This window comes from Anabrus simplex, chromosome 10, assembly GCF_040414725.1.
Source record: "Anabrus simplex isolate iqAnaSimp1 chromosome 10, ASM4041472v1, whole genome shotgun sequence".
NCBI lineage: Eukaryota > Metazoa > Arthropoda > Insecta > Orthoptera > Tettigoniidae > Anabrus > Anabrus simplex.
The window spans coordinates 118,494,704-118,513,402 of NC_090274.1; the positions used below are offsets into that span (position 1 = coordinate 118,494,704).

Genomic DNA, 18,699 nt, shown 5'->3' on the forward strand with positions numbered 1-18,699 from the left:
AACCGCATTTTCCTCTGCTCACTTAAAATTTTCATTACATATTTTAGCATTAATCTCTACCTTACCGCACAGATCATCGTATTGTTGTTCTACTTGTTCTGTAACTTTACTAACTTCTCCTACTTGTTCTTGAATTTTACGGTTAACTCCTGTGATCTGCTGGTCTATTTCACCGCTAACATTACAATTTTCTTTTTCTGCCAACTCCATGACTTAGCTTCTATGTTCACTTAACTTTCTTTCTACCTCTTTCTCATGTTGGCTAGGTTTCATCTGCTGTTCCCCTAACTGTTTATCAGAAAGTTTCTGCTGCTCTAGTGCTTCATCTAATCTACGATTTAAAGCATCCATCCCAGTATTAACTTCTCTGGTAATTTCGGTTTTCGTCTGTTCTATCTTCTTTCTATGTTTTATCTCTGTCCGCGTTTTCTGTACTTCCTCCCTAATTTCATCAAATTCCTTCCTAATTTCATACGTTTCCTTCCTAATTTAATCTATCCCTTTCGTTTCCTTCCTAATATCATCTATCCCTTTCGTTTGCTCTAATATCCCTTGCATTATCACAAACAATTGTTGAATATTCTTTTCACTATTCGTATTACCTCCTTTGTCACCATCTATCCTAGCTACAGTCATAATCTGTGCTATTTTCGATGTTCCCTCCACTCTCTACCGTTTTATCTACTTCAATGCTCTCGTCTACAGCATCCCCAGAATTCAGCGCCCTTTCTCCCTTAGCTAAGTTTCCGCTACGTAACTTCATGTCGTTTTCACCTTGTGCAGCCATGATTCCCCCAAAATCAAACATGTATATTATATGGACACTCACTTTACCCTCACAAACACAAACTCTAAATTACTGCTTTTTTACACGAATATTGAATGGTGTTCGAGCTCCACGTCGGTGTGACAAATGTAACTGTTCCTTCTTCTCGCTTCACACTTGAGAGGCGAAAGTTATTTTTTGGCGACACATGAATATAAATATAAACTATATGTGGCTTGCCCGCAAATTGCCACGCAAATAAGATATCAATTTTCATTGCATGGTTTCCCATTTCTCTATGTTTTGATTGGGAGCCAGCTTTACAGTTTTTAACAAAAAGACCGTACAGCAAATGTTATATTGAATAGCATAGAGACTTATACTTAAATCACAGGGGTAGGATTTTAAATAATTAACCATTAAGTATCGTTTTGAGAAAGAAAATTAACGCAATATCTAGTCACATTAATTTATTAAACCAAAAATGAGATGAGTCGGAAAAGTTCCTTTTAGCTTGGAGGGAATTAAGAATGTAACGTTACTGCAATTTATTGTTGCTTGCATTATCTAATTGTGGCTCACCAGTTGCAGCTTCCGTTAAGGTCATCTGTACTCCGTGGTTACTCCTTCCACTTTTCTCGTTGTAGACTGGTTCCATGGACATCCTTCCTTCCTTCCTTCCTTCCTTCCTTCCTTCCTTCCTTCCTTCCTTCCTTCCTTCTGCGATTTCGTTTGGGCTATCTGGCCTAAAACTCTCTGATTGCCTCGTCCCTAAATTAGACACTGGCCCTATGCATAGGAAAGTTGATCACAGTTGATCTTAGCTGGAGAAAATGCAGTGTTATAAATTTTTCCATATTATCAGAAATCTCGAACCAACTAAGCCTTTCTCCTGATACAATACAGATTTGTACCAAGTACCGTAGACTTGAACTAACATAGTAAAATGGTGCACGCTGTACAACGCGAGTAAACGTACTTCGCAATTCACCTGCCATATTAGCCAGATAATAATTATTTTAATATTCGTGGGTGTGCTAGTGCTTCATTTAAGTGTGAACTTCAAAAGCCGTGAAGTACTATGACGCCGAAGGACGTAAATGAACGTCTTTCGAAGTTCGAGAAGCGAATGGCAGAATTCCAAGCACGCTTGGAGGAAGCCATGGCTGCTGGTGCGACCAGTGCTGCCAACCCAGGCGAAACACTAACCGGCCTCGCTTCAGAGTTGCAGGAGTTTCCGGAAATAATTTCAGAGGAATTAAGTGAAATGAAGAAGGAGGTAAGCCATCTACAGGAACGTCTCGACAAGCAGGACATCCTGATTGACGAGGCAGAGCGGAAGGAACTGCCTGCTCCTTCATGGTGTCGGTGAGACCGCCGACGAGGACACATACGCTGTGGCGCTGGGCACGTTAAAAAACAGACTGAACATCGAATTGTCTATAGACAGCATAGATCGATGTCATAGACTCGGCCGTATGAAGAGGTCAGCAGCTGAGATGGTGTCCGCAGGAAATAGGCCGATCATCATTAAATTCCTCAGGTACCATGAAAGAGACCGCATCTGGCGCGGCAAGCAAGCTCTTAAAGGTACTAAATTATTAATCACCGAATCTCTGACTTCCACAAGGAAAGAAGTATTGCGTAAGGCTCGGGACTTTTGGGGTTTGCGACGGGTTTCGACGCAGGACGGCCGAATTATCGTTCATTTAGAAGACGGAATAAAGCTCCACATTAACTCACCTCATGAACTTACATATGAGGCTGTTAGGTAGATCATCAGTGTGATATGACCATTGTGATGTGCATACAAAATATTATTATCATCAATAGGTTTACGCGCGCGCGCGCGCGCGTGTGTGTGTGTGTGTGTGTGTGTGTGTGTGGGTGTGGGTGTGGGTGTATGTGTGTGTGTGTGTGGTGCCTTAAGCAATCAGCAGTCCATTTCTTCAGGAAATACAGGTAAGAAATTTTAGGTCTCAGTTAAAGTATGCCCTTTATTCAGGTAGCTACGACATTTCCTCAAGACATTGACCACTCTAAGAATAGCACACCCCTCACTCCTTCCCAGAACATAGATGCCGGCAACCTTTTGAAACAAGAGCTTTCACTATATCCTCATACTCTCCAGTGTTGTCACTTGAACAGCCTAAGTTTGCCAGCATACACTGACGAAATTCAGCTATATTTAACAAAAATAGCGTCCATTTGATAGCTATTAGTGAAAGGTGGTTATCGCCATCCATTCCGAACAATATGGCTATAACTTCTACCGCCATGATCGTACATGTTCTCTGCTGTAGAGATGACGTGAAGAGCCGTATCATTTGTACCTCATCGACCGGTGAACTGCCGAGGACGGAGTTTATGTTCGTCGAAGTAGTTGCTAGTGGACAGAAAATACTTACTGGAGTGGTTTACCGACCACCTAAAGTATCTCATTTGACCGAGTTTGAAACGCACCTACTTAACTTGCTACCAGCTTAGCAACATATCATTATATCAGGGGACTTCAATACTAATCTACTTACGAAGAAATACGATACCAAGAAATTGGAAGACTTGTTTTCCTCGTGTGAACTGACTATCCTTCCCTCTGACCCTACAAAACATGTACATACTGCCAGCAACATTTTCCGCACCTTAATAGACCTCAAAGTGACTAACAACCCTCACAAAGTGGTAACCCACAGACAAATTTCAGTACCGGCCGTGTCCACCCACGATCTTATATTTCTCGCCTACTCACTTCGCGTACCAAAATACAAACCTAGGTATATGACGTGCAGGAATATGAAAAATAATTGACATGTATGAATTAAGACACGATGCCTACAATCTTCCGTGGAATAGCATTTTAAATCTAACAGACATTGATGTAAAAATAAATACATATAATTCGTTAATACACAATCTATACAACAAACATGCACCGAAAAACAGTTCAGAATATCCCGCAAACCTAATCCATGGCTAACCTATGCATTTAAAAATATGATGTCTCAACGTGATGCTCTTTACCGACATTACAAGGGTACTCCGGACCCAAATGACTATGAAAACTATAGAATAATTAGGAATAAAACTAAATAAATCATCCGTAAACTTAATTTTAAATATGTTCGCGAATCAGTAAATAAAAAGCCTAAATACGGCTAGTGTCTGGAGGCATCTCTAAGCCATGGGCATAGGAAAAACACATGAACAGCTTCAGGTAACTGATATTCCTCTCGAAGATTTAAATGAGTATTTCACGGAAGAGAGAGCTCAGTCTAATCCACTTAACAGACCACACGTAAATAACGTCTCAGCACGTGTCCCACCAAATCGCCCCTGCTTCGCCTTTCGTACCGTCAGCACTAATGAAGTTAAGAAAGTCTTGTATTCTATTATATCCAAAGCAAGTGGTGTCGATGAAACTCCTATTACTCTCATACATAACATTATTGGCGCTATTCTACCCATTCTCACCCATATTTTAATTACTGGCTCAACAACGGCACATTACCAAAAATTTGGAAGTACGCCAATGTAATTCCACTTCCTAGAAACCCAGATTCGAAACTCCCATCCGATTACCGTCCCATTTCGATTCTTTCTGCTCTCTCCAAAGCTTTAGAACGGTTGGCACATGCGCAAATACTGGAATACCTTCAGGCTCAAACTCTTCTTGACCCGCTTCAATCTGGCTTCAAGAAGGGTCATAGCACAGCAACTGCCTTACTCAAAGTGACTGAGGACACCAGACAAGTGACAACACTCACACTCCTTGACTTCAGCAGTGCTTTTGACACGATAAACATCCAGACATTGCTGATGAAGCTCAAATCGTTTTTCGGTAATGTTGCTTTAAACATATCTTACAGACCGTATGCAACGTGTTATAGTACAAGATACCGCTGCTCAGTGGCGACTCTGGAAGGCAGGAACCCCCGAAGTTCTGTTCTTGGTCCCGTTTTGTTTGTCCTCTATATTAATGACATCTCCTCCAAAATTAAGTATAATAGATATTACCTCTCCGCCGACGACCTCCATATTTACAGCCACGTTAATATAAATGATATATCGAATGCAATAAGTGATATTAACTCCGACCTTCAACAACTCAGTGTGTACGCCAGTGAAAACTCTCTCCTCCTCAACCCCCCCAAAAAACTCAATCATAATCTGTTCTCAGAAATTATTAAACATCATGTATAAAAATTATGCTTTTCCTCCGTTGACATTAAATGCCACCGTAATCCCGTTCAGTAAGGAAGTGAAGAACCTAGGTATGACCCTGACTGAAACTCTTGATTTGCCTGCACGCATAAGAAACACGTGTAGAAAGATGCACGCGACGTTACACCCTATGAAACGACATAAGGACATTTTGCCACAAGACGTTAAGATAAAACTACTCCACACTTCGATACTACCAATACTTGACTACTGTGACATTGTCCTCGTTGATGCGACCCGTGAACAAACTATGAAACATCAACGAGAATTGAACTCTGGTCTTCGATTTGTTTTTAACTTGAGTTACGATGCTCACATAACCCATAGTTACACATTTATTTTCTGGCTGAAACTCGAGAGGCGACGGAAAATTCACGTACTCACGTTGATATATCGAACTCAGAAGGAAAATCTACCCAAATACATCTCTTCAAAATTCCATTTAATATCCTCATTCCATAATTGTAACACAAGATCTGGCACTTCCCTCGCTATTTCCGTCAACCACTCTTCAATATATAACAGATCATTCGTTGTGGCTGGGTCACGACTTTGGAATTCACTCCCAGCTGCTGTCACGTACTCAAAACTCAATATCAAAAGTTAGGACTGCATGTAGAGATTACCTGTTGAATACCGCTGATTATTTCATCTGTATGACGACGTTGTGTGATTGTGGTTATTATTATGACCATTATTATTATTATTATAGTGTAAAAATACATATTATTATAGTATAATATACATAATATTTAGCTTCTAACTCATGTACATAGATCACTTTTATGGCCATACTTATATTTCCATTTACTTTATTACTTATTGTGTTCTCTTTATGCAATGCTTATTCTTTGGGTTTGTATCCTACTTTTTCATTAAGACATTGTCTCTTTCTTTTTGTCTTTACGCTCCCAATTTTTTTTCTATTTTATTTGTTGAACTTTGCTTTCTTTCTTCATTATATCTGTAATTTTTAGCTTATCTTTGATTTTATACTAGAATAGTACATTTCCTATATATATGTATTATCTGTAAATTGATTATGTGGTCAAGTGTAAGAGAGGGCCACGCGCCCTAACTTCGCCACTGCTAAAGTCATTAAATAAATAAATAAATAAATAAATAAATAAATAAATCGCACGCAGGGTACAACTCCATCTCACCCTTATCCGACAGCATCACGATATCGATGGTAACTCACTGTACTGTGTGTGTCAGGACTGCTCCGTTCACAATAATATACACGAGACATCCCCACCGTTGGTAACTGCTCTCTTTTCCATCGAAGCACCGGATTCCTTGAACTCATATCAGATCTTTCCCTTTCTTGCTTCTTCACGGGTAACCAGTGGGCGTGTCTACGATGTAGGCACGCAGCTCTAGCCTTGCTCGGGTCGCTGTATAATCAAGTACTCCTGAGTTAAACCCAGTGACTCATCGCAAATTCCCAGCTTCAAGAATAACGTCTCCGTTTACACAAACATGACATGAAATAACACATGTCTCAACATATTGACCACATTACAATACATAATATATCGAGCTCGATAGCTGCAGTCGCCTAAGTGCGGCCAGTATCCAGTAATCGGGAGCTAGTGGGTTCGAACCCCACTATCGGCAGCCCTGAAGATGGGTTTCCGTGGTTTCCCATTTTCACACCAGGCAAATGCTGGGACTGTACCTTAATTAAGGCCACGGCCGATTCCTTCACATTACTAGGCATTTCCTATCCCATCGTAATGATAAAACATATCTGTGTCGGTGCGACGTAAAGCAAATAGCAACAACACATAATACATTCCTATCCTGATAACTAAAATAATAAATGATGTTCTAATATAACTAATGTGATTCCAATATAATTCTACTTTACAAATGACTGCAGTTTAATTAACAGTTCTCAACGAATAGTTGCCGATGACGGATGTAATTGGACTGTAGAATTCCAATCAACATGGCTGGAGAATCCTGGACGGATACAGTGTGCATGCGGCATGAAAGCAGCTTGGACCTTCAAAAATTGTATTTATTATTTCTTGCAAACTGGAGTGTAGTTAGTAAGACGTAAAGCGATTATTGTAATTTTCCCACTCAAACGATAGTCGAGCTTGAAGTGTTTCAGTTAAACACACAAGCTTTTAATGTAAACCCATTTAGTTAGCATGCTTGTTTCTTGCCCAAGTAAAGGAGCCACCGTTTCGATTCCTTGTCTCATCGGTGATTTTTAATTTATTTTAGCTCGAATGTTGTATGTTTCGAATTTAACGCACATTCCTTTAGTTATTATATTTGTTCAAGGGAAAGTGTGCCGAGTTTGATTCCCATACGGCCTGGGGATTTTATAGCTCTATTGTTAGGTGCCAAGTGATGTAAACTTCACAGCAGGCAATTATTCCTTTAGTAATTTAACACATTTTCTCTTTAGTCCTTCGACCCTTTCGCAGTTTCTCAGCTCCATGAACTAACGTCGCCTTCGAACATTTTGACCAAAATGAATAAAGCATATGTATTTAGCCTTACACTATTTCCCCAGTAATATTAAAACAATTTGAATAGCCATTATCTTGTTCCAAGATCAGATCCAAAAGCCCCTGGACCATGTCTCAATTGTCTAGTTAGGTTAAGCCTGGGATCGAATCTCAAACAGTAGTTGGTAGTGCCTTTGTAAGGTTACGGTGGGCATCAAATCCATGCTTGTCCCTAATCACATTGGCAGTTGGGTTCAGCTAGCACTCCTGGGCGTCAATCTTGAGCCTGTAAAGCTAACGCCATTGCAAGGTTAAGCCTAGGGTTGAATCCAGGACCTGTGAGGTTAGGCGTCGAGTCGAATCTGTGTTTGTTAGGTTAAGCTTGCACTCTTAGCCAAGAACTATTTTTAAATCCCCCGCCAAGTAAGGTCATGTGAGGTTAAGCATACACTCTTACTGAGCATATTCCGTGAGGCAGAGGAGCATGTGGTGGCGGTGGCTGGCGAACCTGTGAATAGTATCTACTAATATCTTGATCCTTCAGTGTTACATAAACCACGTTCCATACATTCCAAGGACAGTGAATAATATCTCAAAAGTATTATATACTTATACAGTAGAAATTTGTGAGTGTTGATTTAAAATTCAAAAAAGACTTTATTATTGAACATCAAGAGACCTAATTATTGTAATTCTTGTGATTTTTGAGCAGTGATGTAGTCTCCTGTTATACTTTGTGTCATTTGCCAGACGTGTTCCAAGTCCCGTCACATCTAAATATGCCACAAACATTTAAGTGTTGCCAACACAAACAGTCCACCTCTGGGTTCCTTGTCTTCACTAATTAGGTGCAGAGTAGTTTGGGGCAATATATAAACATGCAAGCTATTAAGATAACATTTTATTAGTACAAACAACACAAAGAGTGTTCAAAATCTTTCATTTTGTCACGCTGTGGACTAATATGTAACAATTACAGGAGTTAGGTGGTCTAGATGTCTCCACCGAGCACCTTACTGAGTTTTAATATATTTCTTTACAATTTGTTTTACATCGCACCGACACAGATAGATCTTATGGCGACGATGGGTCAGGAAAGGACTAGGGGTGGGAAAGAAGCGGCTGTGGCCTTAAATAAGGCAGAGAACCAGCATTTTCCTGGCGTTAAATTCGGAAACCATGAAAAACCATCTTCAGGGCTGCCGGCATTGGGGCTCCAACCCACTATCTCCCGGATGCAAGCTCACAGCTGCGCACCTCTAATTGGACGGCCAACTCGACCAGTAGTTTCAATACAATCGATATCTTTGATACTCTAGGTTACATTACATTCAAGTACTTGCAGGATTACTCTCTTCAGTCATAATCCTAACAGTTCCCATCGCATTCGGTCTAGTCCCACCAAACCTGTTCCTTGTCAGATGACAACATGGATGGGGATGTCCTTGTATTACCCATTAGTACAGGAATTTCATATAGTAAAGATAACTCCCTCAATTCGTAACAGCAAAGCCTGAAAGAACTTGCACAAAATTCACCCTACTGTCCTAACAAGCAGCTAACATGCCACGGTTTGAAATGGGCAATTCCTGCAATATACCGCAAGTAGCAATGATACCAACGTCCACACATTATGTATATGGCAAAGAATCTTGGAACGCTATCAGCAGTTGCGTGGCCTTGGAACAAAGCCAGATGTCACACAATACCTAGCAGTGCATTACAGTACTATGTGGAAGACAGAGGAACTACTTGAAGAAAATGAGAATATTCATATAAAAACTACAACATTTCTAAGGAACTTCAGGATTAATGGTTTAAAATAAGGAATGTGGTAGTAGTGGTGAATGATCTTTTACGAGTTAGTACAACTACACAACCATCATCTCAAAGAGTGGCTGTCTCACGTACATGGACGTGACATACATAAAAGGCTTCTAAGATCTTTAAGACTTACTGGAGGCAAAAATGATAAGCTCCACAAATCCAGTACCAAATAATAATGTAACTGAAGCAAAGTATTACAGTGAAACCTCGTTAGAGCGTTCCCCATTTACACCTTTTCTCACTTAGCACGACGTAAATTCGAAGTCCCAATGCTCATCGTATTAAATCCATATAAAATACGTCACTTAGGACGTCACTAATTTTTGCTATTACTGCTTAGTACGATCATATTTTCCTAGCCCTGAAAATGTTATTTGTCATCCCTTGTGGAACGAACGTGATTTCGAACTCCGGTAAGAGCCCTGCCCGCAGTTGCGTGATAACTCGGCAAGGTCTTGAATTCTTTAAGTTCACAGAATAAATTTCACCTTCAAGGAGCCTCAGAAACGCTCTGTTTTGCTTGCTGGTCGGCAATGAAACTGCTGAATAACACTATCAGCCTGTTTGTGCTTGTATTTCACATTCGATTCAAATTTAGAAATGTATTTCCTGTTTAGTTGCACAATGACGGGTAGCAAATATTTGTCGCGAGGTAGCCTACATCTGCAACATAATCGTGTGAAGTTGACCACCCACTGGTCCGAAATAAAATGCTTTCTCTAGCATTTGTTTTAGAAAGAGTGAGATATGCAATAATACTTCGATGTTTTTATGGGCCAAATTCAAATATTTTCATATTTGTTGTTCTTAACACTTTCCGGTGTACAATTTTAATGTTATAAGCCACAGCAGAAAAGGTCTCATATGTGTTCTCTCGTGTTTTTTCACATCACAATAGTCTCTCCTTACAGAGTTTCGCTGTACCCGTGGATATACGACGAGAAATCCGAATATGTCGGAAAATCTATGTACTGTTTCGATATCCCTGTTGGATAATTTTTATACATTTATTCAGTAGTACGTTTTCTCGCTTACCACATTCATTTTCCTTGTCCCCTGCAGAAACGTCTTAACGAGGTTTCACTGTGTTCAAATCAAGAGAATTGGTAAATATGGCAAAGGTCTGGCTTCCAAAAACAAAATTACCAAGTTTCGACGAGACTATATTTCGAGGGCATTTTCGAAAATATGACCACCATAAATTAAAGCCTCATTCGAATACAAAAAAATTCAATATATCACCTCATCCCCGAAAGTTTAGACAAAGAAAACCATAAAAACATATTGCCATGATTGAATCCAAGGTCACCATACTGTACAACTTAAGCTGATTGCATCGGAGTATGTGAAGCACATTCTTGAATCCACGAATAAGCTGTGCTTAGATAGTATTATCATCACCTGGGCATGTTCAGTAAGGCTCGTCCTTACGCTGTTTAACCCTTCTACTCTGAGTGGATCGAATCAAACCAGATTTAATATTCAATTGCGTGTAGCTGATAAAATGTGGACACTATATGCAAAAAGCCTGGTGTATTTGTTCATCTCGTTAGTAGTTATGACATGACTTAAAAATATTTTTCAGCTGATGACTTCTCTACTTGTTCAATAAATTAAATATATGATGAATGGGTTGATGGACCCATCCATTCATTTCAATGCTTCCCTGCATGCTGGTCACTATAGAAACTACCTGCATGACTATGGAGTACTTCAGTAAGGAAAGTAATAATCTGTTCATTGTTTCAGTGTTCAAATATGGCAGGTCAGCAGCGGATATGTGAGAAATTATGTATGAAATTAGTGAGAGTGAATATGAAGAGGAAGCTGAGATCATTCGCTGATCCTGATATTTCGTTTATCAAAAAACTCATGATAAAGATCATGTTTCCCTCGAGGGAGAAGAAAATGATGAGCTCAAAGTATCTGATAATGAAATACAAGATGAGGTTGACTGTACAACAAGATGGGTACATATCTCGAAATAGGACAGAATGGAGAAAATAACCCTATTGACAATCACGTGTAAGGTACATTCAACATATACAGTAGAACCCCTATGTAATGTTTCTACAGGTACCTGATTCTTTTAACCTTAAATGGGGTATACTTTAAATCGAGGTTTCAGTAGGAAGCATACCGTTTCCAGAGATCTTGGCGTGTATTAACATCCAGATTTTTTTATTTTTCTCAATATTTATTTCAAATAACGACCTACTTTTATTTTTGAGAGCAGCCATGTTGCACATCCAGAGCCTCGCTGTCACGTGGGAACGAACTCACCCGCGGTAAGCTCGTGAAATACCGTGACACCTCGGTGGACTTCGAGTACCCAACAATTCTTCAAATTCACGGAATTCTGCGTAACGAGAGATTTTGGCAACACAGTAAATACAGCAATAAATAGTCTAAATTATTCTTAAAACCAACGTGGAGACAGAACCCCCAGGGTTAAATATAAATGCAGTTAAGCCTAAGTACAAATCAGCGTCAGATCAGTGGACTAGCTCCACGTGCCAAGGCCAATCGATGAAGAAAACCCGCTAAACGCCCGGGCAGAAATAATTTATTTCACCTGTTGCGAGTGTGGTAAAATTATGAGATTAAAATATAAATAAATCACAAGTCTGTCCGGAATTCTGGAACAAGTTTCATGAAAATCGGTCTCTTGGACGCGATATTAGCAGATTACGTAATCAAGCTTAGTGGTGTGAGTAGCGTCACTCCTACTGTAAGACTATAAAAGAAACCCCCCTCTGCATTTTTCTCAGTGTCGGTCTGGTTTCTGAAGCAGTGGAAGCTTACGCCCGTCGTCAGCAGAAAATTGTATAAGATTGATCTACAAATAGCTTAGTACATGTTCGTGGCTGTGGTCCACATCTTCTGTTAAAAAGGGAAGGTGATAGAAATTTTCTGAACTTTAGCCGACAAACTGTGAAAGCATAGGCGTCTGTTAAAGTACATAGCAGACTTTATTGTATCACCTCGTGTGTGTTGGAAAGTGTTAAGGGAGTTGGGAAGCTAGTCAGAGTAGTTCTGATTTCGTTATCTGTTGAACACCTGTTGTATTACGGTGACTGAAAGCCGACTCTGGGGAGAAGGGAGACAGTCGCAGTCGACTGCAGAACGAAGGAGGTGTGCTGTACAAATTATAACGATGAAAGTGCGTGATTTGTGTTGTCATTTAATAACGTGTGAAAAGGCAGTATTTGTAAGATTGATATGTTTGAGAAGATGATGTTCTTTGTACCAATGTGCGGCTAAGCATGAGGTCAGCTGGCGAAAATGTAGCCAGAATACTGGAGATGACGTCAATGCAGGTCTGTCTATATTTTGTATTATGTTGAGGTTAGACTTTTTTGTTTGTCCCAACCAATATTTTAAGACGTGTGTCGGGTTGATATTTGTAATTATCAGGCGAGAAGTGTTATAATTTTGGTCAGCGTGTGAAAATCTTTAGTTTTGTAAAATTTCACGTCAAGAAACTGTAAAATGCGACGTTTAAATCTGGTGTTAATGTTCTATGAGATATTGTCCAAAGTGAGGAAAATTAGGAAAGCGATAATGATAAAGTAGTCGTGGCGAATGTCTTAAATTTCAAGTATCATTTGAATTCAGAAATTTTTGTCGAAATTAATAATATTAATAATAATAAGAATAATAATAATAATAATAATAATGTCTACCGCGGGATAAAAATTTTCCTATGTTAAAAGTGCATTTAACAAGTATGTTTTACAAGGATCGCAGGCATTTCGAAAATTCCAGTGAAATTCGATAGAGTTATGTTTTATTCATGGGAAGTAAAATTTTGTGAATCGTGTATGTCGATGATACGGAAAATCGCGGTGTGTTCTTGTATTCTCGAGGTCCGAAAGTTGTAGTAACAGTAAAATAAAAAGGTGTATTTTATAATGGTTATTGCTTTTTACAAGAGGATCGAAATGTGAAAAGGTTCTTGGAAATGTAAGAAAAATGGATTGAGAGCGAAGAATTTATACATGTGGAGATGAGAGTGATAGGAATACTGAAGGTGAAAGGGAGCCTGGATTTTAAGTAATACCGCTGGGATAAGGCGAGGAGAATGAGTTTTGAGACAGGCTATGTTTGCCGAGGAAGGATTTGTGAGACAGGCTGTACTGTGGCAGGCTGTAGTGTATTCCGCTAACAATCCGAAATTTGAGACGACTACTGTGTGAGGCACCGTAGATTTCTAGTAAGATCCCACGTGAAAAACGATTCTAGTGAAGATTAAAAATCTTGGTAGTAAAAGTCAAGTGACTAGTTACGTAAAGTCAGTATGAAGAGTAGGATAATGTGACCTCAAGGATAAAAGAGCATTTAGAATACACGGTTGGTGTTGTGTGACCGTATAAATTTATTGAATTTCGTTTCACTGGATAGTCATAGATATAAATATTTGAAATTGACGGTAGACGATTTGAGGGTTTCCAATGCGGTAGTGATGATTATTATTTTTGGACAACATCCACTAAATGGTAGACGGGTGTTGGGATATTACTTTTTCTTCCCTAAAAATTCATTTCGCATGCTGAGATCGTGTTTGATTTGGGGGATTGTTCGTCACATATATTTATTTTCGAGTTCACGTTTTGTAACGAGATAGAGACGTACTGCATTTTCCGACTTGCGTTTCTTTAATAGTAAGAGACGTTGTTCCGTTGTGTGTTATTAGTCTGACCAGGTTATTACTGAAATGTCAGAGTTTGTTTGAAATTGCTGGTTCGCCTGATATGCCAGGGGAAGCATAATACGACCCATTTTCTGCCCGACAATAGATTTAGGACGTCACATGTTATCCTTGGAGTATACTGATGATGAGACGTCCTAGTTCACGCTCGACGATAGAATTAGGAAGGTATCGTGTACATAGAGATTAGTGTTAGGATGAACAGATTTTAAGTGAGCCCGACGACAGGTGTGGGATGTCAGCTGTACATACTCAAGTCTCAAATTAGATGTTTTTTTTTGTTTTTGCGAAGTGACCTGGGCGAAGGTAGCATCTACAGTAAAATACGAAATATGAAGAGGGTTAGATCGGTAATAATGAGGCCAACTTGTGCACAGCTCCAACAGCTGGAAGGTGCTCCCTAAGATATGGGACCGTTATCGGCGAATGAGGGTTGCCCAACATTGGATATCGACCTGATGGTGATTAAATATTTTACTGTAATTCTCCATGCGTGTTGAGTTAAAATAACTTTGATATTTTATTTTATTTTACGGACTTAATTCTTTTGTCGTTCTGACGTCCGTTTCGTTTTGATAGTGTGCATATTGACACTCAATGTATTAGTGTGAGACTTGAGTTGCGAATGTGGTTTCGATTCGTTAGCCAGTAATATTATTTTTATTTTCAATCTTTGTCGTTCTTTCATCTTTATACGTAGTTGAGTTCGATTAAGTGCTAACTTTGTAGGTAGTGTGTTGGGACAAACAATAAGTAGATGGATCTGTAATGGTAGTCATTGTTTAAAAAGGAAAGAATTCCTTAAGTTTGTTGTATTTTTCAATGTGGACTGCTAATTTTATTAAGCGTAACATAATCATTTCTAACCTGAAAATCGGTTCGATAATAATACTTTTCAAGTAATTTACTACTTTTTAATTAACTTCAGTGTTTGGCATTTCTTCCAAATGCGTGATGAATAAGTGTTTCCTGCATTTCGCAGTTTTGTTCCTTCAGAATGACGTAACGTAAGATCCTCGCGGATCATGTTGTTGGTTCCTTCCGAACAGCTGTTTGGGTGATGCAAATTTAGCATCGGGATTATTTTATCACTTAAGGGTGTCATTAATGACAAATACATGGTGGAATTTTATTTCAATTGTGAATGATGCTGTTAACTCGTAGTGAACACCATGCTTTCCCATAATATTTCGCAACCTATCCAAAGCAACTGATAGTCAATTTGGTTCGATTAAGGGTCCATTCGGCGGGTGTTCCGTATCCGCAAGGGTATTCGACTGGTGGATAACCTTAATTGAGGGGAAATCAGGCGTTCTACTTGTTGAAAGTCAGATTTTCCACGGATCGTGTGGATTAATTCTCAGTTCTCGTTTGGAGTAATAGGTGCCCGGTTTTCAGGTCTTTCCTTTTTCAGTTTTTCAGTTTCGCTGTTCACTAATTTATTACTTTCTCCGAAGCAACTCCTCGATAATTGTGAGAAATAAATCAACGCTATGCAATGTGACTGCGTTTGAAACTTCAATAATAAATGATTTATAATTTTTTATTTCATGGATTTATATTAAAATAACAATGTTGTCGTGCCATTTCGACTTTAATAAAAGTCAGTAAGCACATATTTGCTCCTCATTTCAAGTAGTTAGGCTCTCTTCTGAATCCCATCGTTTGGTTAAGATCGTGACCGAATTTCTTCCCGCAACGACCCATGATTTAAGAGTTATATATTGGTCTACTGTAGCAACTGTGGCCGACCAACGATGGAATGGTAAGTTCAAGGGTTCAACACATTACTTGCACAATGAGAGCAATAAAAGGAGGATATAATTATATATTCTACACACTGTATTGTAGTTACAGTCTGTGCTTCATTTCACACATTTTTGTCAGGAAATGCAAATCGGTTCAGTTTAACGTTTTCCTTATAGCGTTATACATGATTTTCCATAAAAGAAGGAAAATATACTGTACCGGGAACGCCGCTACGAGAGAAGTCCGAAGTATGTTTGTTGAACTTCGCGCGAGGTGGAAGGTAGGCAGCCCGCCGAACGCAGTGACGTACCCAGCGAGTGACGTGGCCGTCGTAAGCCAGCTATCCGCAACCATATAAGGTAATGTTCCAGCTTACCCTCAAAAGTACATTTTGCGCTACTTTATCGCTATTTCGACACTGCCATCTTAAAAACCATTACAATGGATGTCATCTGTCAAGATTTCAAGAAAATCCACCGAGTATTATAGAAGTTATAAGGGCAGATAATACCCGAGTTCTAGACACTTCCATACGAACGTGTGTAAAAGGAGGACCACCCGACCTACGAATACAGTATCTGTCACTCCGCCGTCTCTGTGACACGGGTGACAGCAGGAGTATTGTGTGTGTCGAACTTCTAGTTGACAGTCTTCGAAATCCAAGTATTGGAAATTCGGTATTTTCTCTAAGTGTTGTGTCGGGACTTTATCATCTTCTTGAAGTGCCTGATTGGGACTTTGTTATTTTCTGCGAGAATCGTGTTGGAACTTAGTCATATTGACACATTGGAACTTTGTTATTTTTCGTGTGTCGTGATTGGACTTTGATATTTTCTTAAAGTGCCATATAGGAACTTTGTTATTTTTCTGAAGCGTCTCATTGGAACTTAGTTATTTCCGCCAAGTGTCACGGTAAGACTTAATTATTTTCTTAAGGTGACATACTGGAACATTGTCGTCGGAACTTTATTTTCTTCGAGTGTCGTGTTGGGACTTTAATATTTTGACACATCGGAACTTTATTTTCTTCGAGTGTCGTGTTGGGACTTTAGTATTTTGACACATTGGAACTTTGTTATTTCTACACATTGGAACTTTGTTATTTTTTGAAGTGACACATAGGGACTTAGTTATTCGATGAGGATTGAAAGGACTTTGAATTTTCACGAGTGTTGTGTACCACATTGAACTTGCGTTTCGAACTTATTCGAACTTGTATTTTGTGAATCAATTTCTGGAACATTGACATTTTCCGAGCGTGTAGGATGAACTTGTGCCCTACCAACATAAACTTTCGTGTGAACGATATGACTTGTTTTCCCAAGTGCCTCATTGAATTTACGTCTTGTAAAGACTGTGGAACTTAGGGGACGTTCAACATTACGTTTAATTGTGAAATATGCAATACTTTCCAAGTGCTGCACTGGGACTTGTGTTTTTATTCTTATCCTCATTAAAGACTGTGACAATTCAGAATACGCATGTCGCGTTCCCAGAAAGCCTAGAACTTTCCAGTATTTTGAGTGAATCCATAATTTATGAAATCAGACTTTTTCTTTCAGATATTAGTTTCTGTAATGGCTATTCACTTCGCCTATTGACGGAACAAGACAGTTTCCGAGTGGTATTTATCAGTTCATTGCCAATGTGTTTTAAATCTTCAGAAACTATGCATTAAGAACTATGGTGAGTATAATCCTCTAGAACATTCCAATTTACAGTAAGCTTGCATTATGAACTTGCATTTCTACCGGTACGAAGTCGAAATCATCTTGTCCTTCGAGTGATTATTCCAGAACGCTTTGATTTAATATCTAGAGTGCAGTGACCATAATTAAAAGGTCATATCTGTTTAGACAGTGCCATGAATGTGTGGAGTGCCGTGCAGAAAACTCAAGTGTGAATTACGTATCAAATCGAACCCAGGAACGTGTGCCAATCTTCGAGACATTCCAGAACCTCGAGACATTCCAGAACTCCTCATCCAAGCAGGCGTGGTCCCTGCCCAGGCGATGTCCAACGCCATGCCAGGACTTGGAGGTACCAAGCAGCCACGACACTTCCATGCTGCTGTACGAAGGTGATATGAACTTGCTTTTGATGATCAATAAACTCAATTTATCAAAAGAATCTCTAAAATTGATAACAATACCCCTCTCTGTACCAACTCCAATGATAAAGCCACTCCCTAGGTTAAGAACCATGCTCGTTAATTAAATATCAAGCGCCTTAAAGATATGAACACATTTTAAGGGTACACTTGCAAAAAACACATTAACATTGGTATGAAACAGCAATGGGTTTGTTTAGACATATTCGCAGATGTCTTTCTAGTAGCAGCTTATTCATTGGCACGTATTTTCAAATTAAAATAGTCTGAACACACATATTCCATTACATTCTTAAGAATTGTAATAGTACCAATCCAGAGGATTGTGGCAAATATTTCCATTCTCTTATTCCAAACGGCGTCACCTAACATAGGGTTACCGCACACATATTATGAAAACATATTTCAAGCTCCCTGTAGAATAATGATACAATTTTTACTACTAATTTACATGGAAACAGCCTTTCTGAAATTTAACAAGATGCATAAGAACATAACCTAACCTATGAAATTAGTTATACACAACACTGTATCTTCAGAAGGAGAAGTATCATATTCTTATTTTATTTCAGTACATGGTATTACAATTAAGAAATCATTTACTTACACGTTTATTTCTAAGGAGTTAACAACTGCTGCCATTGCAGTTATTGCAAGAACATGTTATCCCGAGATGTATAGTACACCAGTCGCAGTTGTGAGAAGATCGATTCGCTCGCACGTAGCGAGGAATCGATATGGGAGATGATTGATCACATTTAATATAAACGCTATAGTAGAGTGTACGAATACTGATAACGGATAAAAACTAACATGCCCGAATTTGCCCGTGATAATGGATGAATGA

At 39.1% G+C, this 18,699-nt stretch overlaps 1 long non-coding RNA gene across 1 annotated transcript in view; it reads right to left on the reverse strand.

Annotated features, from left to right (window-relative positions):
• Positions 1 to 1,490: 1,490 nt before the first annotated feature.
• Positions 1,491 to 18,699, reverse strand: part of LOC137502404 (uncharacterized) — a 29,713-nt gene continuing 12,504 nt past the window's right edge. The window contains exon 3 of the long non-coding RNA XR_011018772.1: positions 1,491 to 1,537. This is a non-coding gene — a long non-coding RNA (uncharacterized lncRNA). The remainder of the gene's footprint in view (positions 1,538 to 18,699) is intronic.